Source organism: Salminus brasiliensis, chromosome 22 (genome assembly GCF_030463535.1).
Source record: "Salminus brasiliensis chromosome 22, fSalBra1.hap2, whole genome shotgun sequence".
Classification (NCBI taxonomy): domain Eukaryota; kingdom Metazoa; phylum Chordata; class Actinopteri; order Characiformes; family Bryconidae; genus Salminus; species Salminus brasiliensis.
Window position 1 is genome coordinate 21549116 of NC_132899.1, and position 13466 is coordinate 21562581.

At 40.3% G+C, this 13466-nt stretch overlaps 1 protein-coding gene across 6 annotated transcripts in view; it reads right to left on the minus strand.

The window, feature by feature from the left end:
- The window catches only part of shisa6 (shisa family member 6), a 79312-nt gene that overhangs the window by 47571 nt on the left and 18275 nt on the right, over positions 1–13466 (minus strand). The window lies entirely within an intron of this gene.

The window sequence follows — 13466 nt, forward strand, 5'->3', positions numbered from 1 at the left end:
AGCTTTTATGTTAACCTCCACCTGCCTCTCGCAGCTAGCAGCGTAAGTCATCATTTCTTAAGAAAAGTGTGGATATCTACTCCACAGACTGTGCCAAGAGAATCCAAATGAGAAAAACCCTTTCACAGCGATGATATCTCTGAACTGCATTGTGAGATGTTTGAATGTTTTCTCTGCCATGAAAAACCCATGCAGTGTCTGTAAAGATGATGTATTTTAGTGATACAGCCATCTCCTTCAGCTTATGCCACAGATATTATATGTTACTGCTATACAGATTATATTAGATAATATCAACTATTATAAATAATAATATATATAATGAATGTAAATGGGTGTGTCCATTTATTACTGTAAGAGACCAGCTCTAGAAATAACACAGATTGATTCTACAACATGGGAGCCATTTCATTTAGCAATTTACAACAAAGCATAGTTCCCACCCTAGGCAGCATCATCATCATCATCTCAATTAAGCGATGGGAGCCATATCCACAATAACTGTGACGGGGGTGTATGTATGTAATTCTTCCCATGGGGTCAAGTTCCTGAACAATCTGAAATATTTTCTTTGCATTATTGGTATTCAACAACAACAACAACAACTTTTCCTTCTCTGTTTTGTGTGACAGAGTTGTTGTGTTAAGATTGACAGACCCTGTCCAATATTAAAAAGCAATGAATAAACAAGAACCCTTTTTTGTTCCTGATTGCTCCAAAGACTCAAATGATGTCAATTCCTTTTTGTGAAGTCATTTAATGCAACGGTAAATTTATTATAAAGAAAACATATTATGTAAACAGGGACACAATCTAGAAAATAATACAACTTTGATAACATTTGTTTGGTTATATTGTAGATGCAAATGTCATGTTGGCCAATACGGATGTGTGAAGATATATACATATACTCAATATATAAAAATAGTACGGTACAAAGTTTAAGAAACAGTATTTTCTCACAAATGTTAACAGGAAGACTTAATGGCTTTAACCTTTAAAAAAGTATGTTAGCAATCATTGCAGATGCAAATGGCACCTGTTTGGTAGAATGATTTTACCATTATGCATCCTTCCTGATTGTTTCATTATAATCAGGGATCCTATGTAAACACTACATTATTAAAAAAAGTTACTCCCTGTCTCTTATTCTGCTTGTGGTCACGTTATCTGACTGTTTTTTTCTATCAATAGCTTGTGCTCTGTAGGAGAAAAAATGTCCTCCGTCCATTAACCTACATACTGCACTGGCTCCCAGGAGGAGGATGATCAGCAGACACTCTGTATCTCTTCCTAAACCGCCCTGCCTCTATTTATTACCATTGAACTGGGCTGTCAATTATGCAACAAAGCACATCCAACCAATTGGGTACAGGAGAGCACCAGTGGCAGTCAAAGGCATTTTGCAAGACTCCCAACTGCCCAATAACCATTAAACGCAGGAAACGCACTTAAACCTTAAAAGTTTTACTGTCTTTTTGCTACTATATAAATGTAATTGTATAATTACATTATAAATTACATTGTATATTGTAAAACATTTTTATTCAATCTACATTGTTTCCACAAAACATCAAACACAATTTCCCAACATTTCTATTAAACATAAATAGACTTTACCTTAACACAATAAAGAAAATAAATTAAAAAAAATATTAATTTGGATTTTACCAGAACTGAATTATTTTTAGATTGAAATAAATACAATTCATTAGGATTATTACGTTTATTTAAAGCAATTAAAGACAATGTTTCCTTATTTAAATATATACATATTTTGACTTTGTAACTCAAATGCAAAATGTGAAAGTTATCAATACATTAAGTTGAGGCAACTCTAAAGTAAATCATTTATAATTAGGCTTTTAGACTTGTAGAGTTTCTACCCCTCAATTTGTTTACTGTTTATTCTCATCTGCAGTTAAGAACCTCACCCATCACATGACGTCCCAGACTGGGATTCTTTTGATAATGGCCTTTTTGAGCCCTTGCTGAGGTTTGAACTTGATCTCCTCATACTTGATCAGCAGGTAGTTAGACCACTGTGCTAGTCTGTGAAATTACACTACATAAACACAGTTCTGAGGAAATGCACCTTTACATTCTTTCTCAAACAAAAATATACATCATTGTCATCAGGAAAAAAAAAAAAAAAAAAAAAAAAAAAAAAAATATATATATATATATATATATATATATATATATATATATATATATATATATATATATATATAAATAAAAAACTCATGTGCAAATGCTCTTTTTGACATAATGCAGGTCTTGAAATCATAATATATAGATTAGCATTCAAGAAGATACAAGGTTTGTGTCTGCCAGCAATGATATACATAGTCCCACAGCTCTAGAGTGGCACAACTGTAATTCTTGCTCGTCAGAACACAGGAGAAGTTTGAATCTGAACAAAGTCCACAGTCCTCCATGTTCAGGAGTCCCCCAATGTGGTAGGGGAGATCCAACCTACAAATGGGAATAAACGCTAAACAAATCGAGGGGGAGAAACAGTCTAAAAGATCTATAATCTTAAATTTTAAATATTTCCATCTCAATTTAAAGAATATTGTTGACCAAACTGAGCTGTAGAAGAGTTAGGAGAACTAACTGACTAAACTAAGAGATGTTACCTCAAAAATGCTAAGTAATCAGTTACTTTATTAACACTTTTACAGTGTATTGACAATGAGAACTTTAATGCCTAAGGGTTAAGAAACATAATGCTCAATTTCTTTCTACAAAAAAACAAAACAAAAAAAAAACAGCAAAAGCAATGTGTTTTTCTCTCTCCTATAATAGTGCACAATGTCCTTCCCCGGTCTTTCACAGATTTTGTGCCATTTCAAAATGAGTACCAATGAGAAATGTAATGAGGCAATTACCCAGAGGCTGCTTCAGCCAGGCGCAACAGAATCTCACCCGAGATCCTGTATCCGTACTATCCCCTACCCAGCCTCCATCTTTACACAGAGTCCTGCTCACACAACAGCAACAGCACCACCACACCCAAGCCACGTATCTCTCACATTAAGCAGGTCTTATCATTACAGCGCTTAATCCTTTACCACTCACAGCTGGAGCATGTTAAACTGATTAGGGTTCCACCTGTGTGGACGATAAAGCCATATGTAACCCAGGCAGTCTGACTGCTCAGTAGATGGCGGGGTGCAGCGCTGGCATTCAGGGGAAGCGCCACTGCGCCTGGTTCAACAACCTCCGCGCATGGCACAATGCCCTGGTAAATTAGAATGAACGGCAGACGTAAGAGCCGAGATGGTCTTTATAATTTCCACTCCCCCTCTGTTTCTAATCTTCGCTGAATGGATTTGCGGATGAATCATACCTGAAGCTGTTAAATTCTAATTTGATTCCCGCGCAGCATTACTTACATAAAAAATAAATAAATAAATAACCAAGGCTGACTCTGGGCATGGTGTGCTTGGAATGACAAGGCTGGTTTCTATTCCAGACAGAATGGCACATTTCGCACACAACAAAGGGCAATCATTCCATTTGTGCGCCTTTACAATAGTGCATGAGAAAGGAATGGAGGGGGTTGACAAAGGCAAAACAGCAATCTGCCTTCCACAGTAGTCTTTCTTTCCTGCCGCTGCCATATGAATAATAGATTACAAATGAAAACTAGAGTTTGCCTCGCATGTGGTGAACGTAACGCATAGAAGGTCAAGGAAACACCCTTGAGAATTATAGATGTTACCATGGATAGATTCGGTTCCTTTTGCATACGTGGCCCAGTAAAGCATTTCCCGAGCGCAGACAAGGTGGGATTGTTTGACGGTTCAAAAACCCGTTTCGATTCCAGCTATAAAATGTAGGTCACCTTGTAAACCAGCCCGCACCAGGGTTCATTAAATCACGGCTTTTGTTACACATAAATCCATCAGGAACGACTCCACTAAGTGAGAAGGAATTCAGTTCAATAATAAAAAAAAAAAAGAAAGAAAGAAAATGAGCTGGATCTATGAACACTGACCGGAGCAGCCAGGAAAGACACACAGGAAGGGGAGAAGTGTGTCAGTACAAAACAGAAACAAATTCAGGCGGCCTGCCTTGTGTTTTAACTACTAATGCATTCGCCAGGGAGCTCTGCGCTCTGTTCGAGGAGAGATGTTTGTAGTGAGTTCATGAGTTCATTTTTCTTCCCAGTCTGAGGCAGGTTGGGTAATTTTATCCACTCTGGTCTCTTACAGAGAGGAAAGTTCTAGGGAGGACCATGGCACTGGCATAACTAAGCAGAACCGCTATGGAGTACAAGAGGAGGCTGACCTCAGATCAGTGCATCACTGCTGACAGCATACATCTTGCAGAGCCAGGGACAGGTTAGTATAATGAGATCGGAGGTTAGAGATTAGGCTTGTTCCATTACGCTTATCCTAGGTAGGTTCCCCTCGAGCACCTAACTAACCTCCACTGACCATAACCATGCTGGTCGACCATTGTGGTCATGCGGGAGTTTTTAAAAACACAAACACCTCAGCTGAACCGAGAACTGAAAATAGTCCACCATCCAAAATATCCAGCCAACAGAGAGGGCAGCATCCTGTGACCACTGATGAAGGCCTAGAGGATGACCAACGCGCAGCATTACTTACATAAAAAATAAATAAATAAATAACCAAGGCTGACTCTGGGCATGGTGTGCTTGGAATGACAAGGCTGGTTTCTATTCCAGACAGAATGGCACATTTCGCACACAACAAAGGGCAATCATTCCATTTGTGCGCCTTTACAATAGTGCATGAGAAAGGAATGGAGTTTTTAAAAACACCATGGGGACCATGGCACTGGCATAACTAAGCAGAACCGCTATGGAGTACAAGAGGAGGCTGACCTCAGATCAGTGCATCACTGCTGACAGCATACATCTTGCAGAGCCAGGGACAGGTTAGTATAATGAGATCGGAGGTTAGAGATTAGGCTTGTTCCATTACGCTTATCCTAGGTAGGTTCCCCTCGAGCACCTAACTAACCTCCACTGACCATAACCATGCTGGTCGACCATTGTGGTCATGCGGGAGTTTTTAAAAACACAAACACCTCAGCTGAACCGAGAACTGAAAATAGTCCACCATCCAAAATATCCAGCCAACAGAGAGGGCAGCATCCTGTGACCACTGATGAAGGCCTAGAGGATGACCAACATAAACTGTGCACCAACAGATGAGCTTCTGTCTGATGTTACAGCTACAAGTTGGACCAACTAGGTAGGAGTGTCTAATTGAATGGACAGTGAGTGGACACAGTGTTTAAAAACTCCAGCTGTGTCTGATTCACTTGTACCTGCACAACACACACCACCACACCAACGCTACTGCAGTGCTGAGAATGAACCACCACCCAAATGATACCTGTTCTATGGTGCTCCTGACCATTGAAGAACAGGGTGAAAAGGAGGAATTTATTAATATATTAATAATAATATAAAACACACACACACACACACACACACACACACACACACACACACACATACTTGATGCACTTCATATGACCGTGACATTAATCAGTGTAATACAGTAAGTGCTGTGTGTGTGTGTGAAGAGGCGGCGGTGGAGATGGTGGGACGGTAAGCAGTAAGCACAATTACAGTCACACTAATCTTGCTGCATCTCAAAAACTGGTGTCAAGATTCCTGAAAATGGCCTCTCTCTCCCTCTTATCCACAGATCCCTTACAGATAATAAATAACAAATCTATGAGAGGAAAATTAGCATGAGAAAGTCCTTACATTTCAACTGATGCATAAAATATCTGTACTTACTCTAATGAGCTCTGATAAAAAGTTGCCTCCTCATGTAGGGGAGAACGCCCTGATTGATGTTGCACATTAACGGGTGGCCTACACCACAAACATCAGAGGGTTCTCCATTTCTTTGTCCTCCATTTCGCTTTATTCTTTGTTGGCTTGCTGCTAAAAAAGGGTATTTTGTGGGATTAGCCACCCATCTAGTTGCAAGATAAATGGATCAACAGTCTGGGGGAAAAAAAAAAAAAAAAAAAAGAAAAAAAAGTGCTGTGTCTTCAGTGACTTTTTGTGAATTATGGATGCAGGATTTCAAAACTGTGAATAAAAAAAAATCACATTTTTAAATGAACAAAACTACCATATGAACCTCATTTCGATGCTAAACAGAGCATAAAATCGCTGCTGAACTGTATCCGTTCGTTCTTCCACACTTCCACACACAAAATCTGTGGGGTCACAAACCACTTTCTATTCAGAAGAATATAAGAAAGTGAGTGCTGTAATAAGAAGCAAAAGAATCTGCTGCACCAGTCGAGCCCATCAAAGGAAGAGTAGGAACGTGGAATGAAACGGTGCGTCAGACCATTTTCCTCAGAGACTGGTCATTGGTTTCGGACATGTGGCCATCAGTGGGCGGCTGGAGATTTTGACTTTCAGCCGCTTCAAATCAGAGATGAGCATAAAAGCTTTCCGCACGCCACATAAAAAGATTGGAACGAATATACGTCCATTATGTTTCCCTGTGCTGCTCTATGTCATGCTGTCCTCCATGCACTTCACTCTTACTCGCTTCCCCCCCACTCTACAATAAATGCTGGCTTTTGGGGATTTTAAGGTCTGCTTAGCAAGCAGTTCCGAAAATTCCACCTCCAAAGCAGAGAGTTATGGTTAGAACCCAAAGGACCTGAAATGAGAAGCATTGATCAAGACCAAGTCTGAGCCACAAGAGAGATAGTCTGAGAGGTTTACTGATGTAAACCACTTTGAATTAAAACCTACACAAGTTATAAAGGCCTACAGGAAACACAACAAACACCACAGAACAGAACAGCAACCAAAAAGGCTGGATTATGTGTGCTTAGAAATAGTCAACCTAGGGAGGGTATAATACCACTTCTTCTGCTCTGGTACTGATACTAATGCTGGATATTTCAAACCCTGAGTATGAGATTACACTTAAGCTATCAAATCTACAAGCCCATAGGGTTAGTAGTACACAGCTTACACTATGACCTCACACAGTGTATGTGCGTGCGTGTTTATAATAAGGCTGGATCATCCAACTCCCCTAGATTATCATTTCATTCATTATTTAATATCTTATTTAAAATTGCTAACAAAAAAATATAATAATAATAATAATAAACCCTTTGCCATACAAATAAGGCCAGCTCTTCCAAAAAAATTTACGGATCCAAACAAATGTTTGATCCAGCTCATTAAGAGCTGGATTAAAAACCTGATTTGGAGCCGTTTGGTCAGGGAATAGATAAAATAGAGGCAGTAGGTCCTCAGCACTGGAGATGAAGATCACTGCTTTAGAGAAGCATTTTCTTTTTTTGTCACTGAGATGTGTGTGTGAGAAAGACCTCTCTTAAAATTCAATAACCTCCATATAATGTTCCTCCGACCCTCACATTTGTATAGAACATAAAAGGTTCCATAAATATTTGAGGCTCCTTCCTGGAAAGTTTATGTACTATAAACTTTATTAAAACTTTAGAAAGGTTAAAACTAGGGCTGCACGGTGTTGGAAAAAACTAAACTGACATTGCAAACTACAGTGTTTCTGCTCTGCTATATCTATATTACAATATTAAACAATTGTCACTCCCATTTCACCAGACGTCAATGATCCAACATGTTGCAATAGGAGTATTGCACTCCATGTACACAAGACTGGAGTAAAATAAAATGATACTGGGCCTCTGGGTCTGGGTCTGGGTCTCTGGTAGATCCGTCATGGAAAATGGGAGTGGACATTTTTCTCGTGCAACAAGCAGCAAAAAAGTTATACCACTTAATTTAATTTGCCTTACATCAAATTTTACACCCTGCAGTGTGACTACTGCACATGCCCATGTTGCAAGGACAATGCTGAAACGATATACTGTGCAGCCCTAGTTTAAACCTTCAAAAGAAAGAGTTCTTAAGGAAACCTTGGACCTTTGGGGACTAAAAATGGCAGCGCTAAAAGAACACTTTGGCTGCATTCACTCAGCAGGTAAAGTGGCCCAAATCCAATTTTCACACTTAATCTGATGTTATTTTTAAGGCTGTTCACTGTCTTTTTAATGTGGCCTACAGTACCAGTCAAAAGTTTGGTCACACCTGGCTGAATGTGTGCTGATCAGCAGCTTAAAAACATATGATCCAAATGCTAGGATGACCATATTTGAGTTATATTTATATATTTAAGTACACTTGGGAGAGACAGATATCCATAGTGCCATGGCTAGGGGATTCCAAGTAGGCCCAAGTTGTAGAAGACCCACAGACCTACAAATAGCCTTAAAAGCCTATAATAGCCTATAACAAATTATGTCCTTCCAGCTCAACGTACAACAAAGGTCTACTTAAAACGACACGTGCCTTCTAATTCCGTTTGAACAGAAACATCACACCAAATATTTCTGAGGTCTGTTACCTCGCTATCCCACCACTGAAAACATCCCTCACTGCAGTCATCCACTTTCCCTTTTCCTCAGCGAATGTCGGGCTGGATTGAAAACATCAGATTCAGCACATTTTTGCTGTTCACACTGCTACACAGATACACATCTGTGTTACATAGGACAGAGAAGATTGGATATTACACATGTAATGAGTACATGATGCTGTTTACAACACCAGACTGGTCTACCTCAGCATTCACTCCTGAACTCACGGTTATTCTCTTCATTTAATCGCTGCTCCACATTTATTGCTTTTTACAGTTAGTGTAGTCACTTAGTCTAGACCTTAACCTTACATTCATTATTTATTATCCTCTGTCTGTACTGTGTTGTCTGTCCGCACTTGTTTGTTTGTGTTGCACTTGTGTTTTGTATGCACTGTCTATGTTGCACCATGGTCCTGGAGGAACGTTGTTTCGTTTCACTGTGTACTCTGTATGTAGTTGAAATGACAATAAACCCACTTGACTTGACTTGACTTGACATATTTGCACATATTTGTATATTTTCATATATATTTACTGTCTTTGGACTTATTGTCTATGCACTCTGTCTTGTGTTTTGTCTACTGACCTTGCACTATTGTAGGTCCTACCTATTCTGCACTGGAGACATAGCCTAACTGTGACTGGTTGTACTGTACAAGCCTGTATCAGTATAATAACACAGTTGAATTGAACTGAATGGAATTTGGGCCTCTTTCAGCTGCTGTGTGAACATAGCCATTGTGTCACAGAGAGTGTGGCACATACTTTCTCTTATAGTTTCAAGTGGCTCTTCTTATACCCCCCCCACCACCACCACCACCACCACCATCAATGTATATTGATTAAACAAGCAGAGCTGTCCTAACTTTTAACTGATACCAATAGTTTTATGTTTGTGAGCAGAAGAGGATATTTTATCATGATTTAAATCTGGAGAAAAGCTGTTGCTATGCAGGCAGAATTATGTTTGTTTTTGAAATCTTGGACAAGTTGACTTGAACCCACTGATACATAATTAACGTAAACATCCTCATAATATTATGATATCATAATAATAATAATGATACAATGCAGCGTAATAATAAACGTTTAAATGTTAAGACAGCTATGGTTTCATCTGTTCACCACAAATCTGGCTTAAAAGCGGCCACAGAGAAGGCGGTGCGGAGAGGCAGCGTTGGGCGGATATTGAAAGTGACTTCACTAGCATTTTCCTCTCGGGCTCGGAGACAGGGCTCTAGGCACACAGGGGGTATTGAGTGAGACAGCTGGACCAGAGGAGCAGGAGGATGACTGGGCTGACATTTAGAGACTTTGCTGTTTATGGACGCAGTGGGAGGCATTTCCTGTTTGTTGTCACACTAATGAATTTGCTGGTAAGGATTCTGACAGCCCAGGCAAGTCACCTGCCCACGGATCTTAATCACTAGCTCCAGTCTCATCTCTGACCAGCACACACACACACACACACACACACCTGTCAGAGGTGCTGCGAGCAATCTGATGGAAATAGCATCTTCATAGAGCTTCCTAAGGACAGAAAACAACATCCAACATCTGGGATGCACCACTCCAGTAAGGATGAGGGGTAATTACTGAACTGCTGCTAATACTCTTCTGTTCTCGGTCTTTACTCTGAACCCACAAACTCAGAGTGTGAACGGTCTAAAAGAGCCAGAGTGGCCAAATCTATTTGCACTGTTAAAAATTAAATAAATAAATACCACAACAGCCGTTCAGGCCAGGCAAATATTCATCAATTTCCAAACGCTGGCAGGTAATCCACGCAAATCTACTCCCCTTGAATAAAAACATGCTCATTGAGTGGCACCAGATTCCACTGGGACGCCAGTGAGTCACTCAGCGCTTTGGCTGTGAAGCTGAGTGGCGCTTCATATTTCCATACGATAATAAACTGCAATCGGGGAGGAACCAGCTTTCCGCTGCCCTTGCAGGGCAGTGCCTTTCCAACCGCACATAAATCACTTTGGTCCATCAAACATCTCAAGCTACCAGTTATGCCGAGTGTCAACCACATCCATCAGCTTATAACATGCAATCAAACGCGGCTCACTGCTATTGAAAACAATCAAGGGAATGACTGAATCTTTGAAGCCTCAGGGAGGACCATGTGCATACTAAGCCAGCAGTGCAACTCTAAAGCAGCTATTTTCCTTTTTAATCGCCAACTCAAAGAACAATCCTTCACGAATTCAAGTAATAATGGATATCTCTCGATATCAAACCCTATTTGCATTCTTTATATAAGCCAAAGGCAGGGAAAGACCGTGTCGACTCAAGAAAGCAAATACTCAAATTTTCAATCAGTGCAGCGATTCTCCCTTTCCACCTCTGAGAAGAGAATAAAACAAAGCAATTCATATGACACATTTTATCAGAGATGACAGAGGTTGGTTTTCATTACTGGGACGGATATTCCGGGAGATTGTGTTTTCATCAAACTGGGGAGAAAAGAAGACAAAGACGGAGGATCTCGTAGACGTTTATGGATGGCTAAAACGTGATGCTTCACTACTCTGAAAGAAAGTGAAGTTAGGAAGCGCTAGAGCACATAGAACAGATGGCCACTCCCCATTAAATTCTACCAGTCTGTGCACAGCTTAGGGGATTTCTGTTCAGTATGGCGGACGCTTGCTTCTACAGCAGCATCTCCCGTACCCCTTCTTAAGGGCAGTGCAAGTCAAACGGGGATTCCGCAAGAGCTGGCCGCTCAATTCCCCTTTCTCGCCGCAAACACACACACAAGCCAACAGACGCGGTTTGGGAGTGTGTTTTTGTATTATTTATGAAGGCTCTATTGAAGAAGAAAAAAAAGGGACATGAACAGAAGAATGCTGATAAGAGTAAGTGAAAAGAGTGTGTGCAGTTTTCTTCAGGGAGCTGCTCTATATTCACAAAGAGTAGAAGCAAAGGTCAGAGCCCCGCAGTCTGACAAACCAATCATACACACTCCCTCCTGTCTGTCCCTCACTGGACCACAGCCCGAGCCGCTACGCTAACTTCTTCTGAGCAGTGTCCGAGTCAGAGGTGGACGCATGATGAATCACAACAGCGCAATTTAACGGACTAATCAGCGCTCCACAAACAGGATGTGCTTTAGAGAATGAACCCCAAATCCCATTCAGCCTAATGAGAAACAGCACGTTATTAAGTTGAAAGTAGGTGCGGAGGGGCACACCTAGAGTAGATCAGATGTAGGTTTTCTGTCATGTAAAATCAAAAGTTACACACTAGCATGGAGGTATAGGTCATTGGTGGATCCAACCTGCCTAATTCTGATTGGCTCCTACAGCACAGTTGAGCTTGACGTAGGGTTCTTCAAATCCGCCCCAAGAGGGTCTGTGTCCAGTACTAGGTGTACGAATGAAGGTCATCAAGCTGTAGAAGGGTTCTATATAGCACCAAAATTCATAAACCTGTTTTCAGTACTATATAGAACCAAGTGGTCAAGTGTACACCTAGTACAACTTCTCTATTAAAAACATCCAGATAGATGCGTTTGAGCAAAGAAAGAACCCCCTACTGTTCAGGAACCTTCAAAGCCAGAATAAAAGAATCTGGTCCTAAATTAAGAAAATTATTTAAATAATTTAAGCAAAAATTGTTTGATGTAGTAGTAAAAAAGGGTTCTTAAGCGCTAACGACTTTGAAAGGCTTATTTTTGAGTTGGACAAACTAAATATTCAGTAACTGCTATAAAACTAATATGTAACTCATTTATATGATTCATATGATTTATTAACATAATACCAAAAACGTATATTGTGTTTGAGGTTATGGATTAGAAGTATTGGCCTATGAAACTCGTCTCTGGGGTTAAAAGGGTTAAATTATTTAATAAAGCAGCGTCTACGAGAGGTTTTTTCACCATAGAGAAGAAACACTTATGCAGGCAAAGAACCAATGACCCATTCAAATGATTCTTTGCTGCTTGTCCTGGAGTCCTATAGCATTATACAGCTGTTCTACAGAATCACTCCCTTTACCAAGAACACTTGAGGACAGGCAACATTCTTTACCTCTTAAATCAAGGGCAGGGAGTAAAAACACACTTTGTGAGCATATATTAGCTCAGGCTCAATATATCAGCTTGAGTCTAGTGCACCATTATAAAATATTGCACTTTCATGAGATTGAATGCTCTAATAAACACAAAGTAAAAATGGTAACATGGCAAATTATCAGCCACTTCTTATTTTCGCTGTAATAAAAGACATTGCATTAAGACATCACCATATTGTATTGTATCCAATTGCTAATTTTATTACATTTTACACTGTTACAAGTTTGGAGTTGTGCAATATAAATTAATCATTACAGGGAGAAGAACTTTTGCTCATGTTCTGTTTAGCCAACTTTTAGCCCCCCCCCCAACCCCGCCTTCAGTACAAAATAATGAAGCAACTGAATTTTGAGGAAGACCATAACTGACCCTCCTCCTCCCAGTCGGACATCCTTTAGACTCAATCTGTATGCGGTCTCTGGTGATGGGTTGCGTTACTTTGTCATGAACACACTCAGTCACCTCCCCATCAACTCTACCATATCCCTCATTCCTAGCACCACTTTTCAAAAGGGGGGAGGGGTGGTCTGGCTTTCTTCCACAAAGCAAAAGCCCAGCCCAAAGTTCTCCAACCTCTCCCCACTACATTACAGGCTCCTCCCACATTATCATACGCTGATGGCATGGGGAGTGTCTGGCCTTCTTCCACAAAGCAAAAGCCCAGCCCAAAGTTCTCCAACTTCTCCCCACTACGTTACAGGCTCCTCCCATACCATAAGCTGATGGCATGGCCCAAACTCACACAGCTTTTTTTTTTTTTTTTTTTTTTTAAACAAATAACACCAAGCATCTCACTTACAGTCATCTTAGTTATTTACGATTCAAGTGCGGCGCCTTTTGCATCCATTCTGGTGTGCCAGGAAATTCTTCCGAGATCAGAGCGTAGCGAGAACCTTTAGAAACCTCTCTCGTAATGGAAGTTTGTTTCCATTACACTTCTC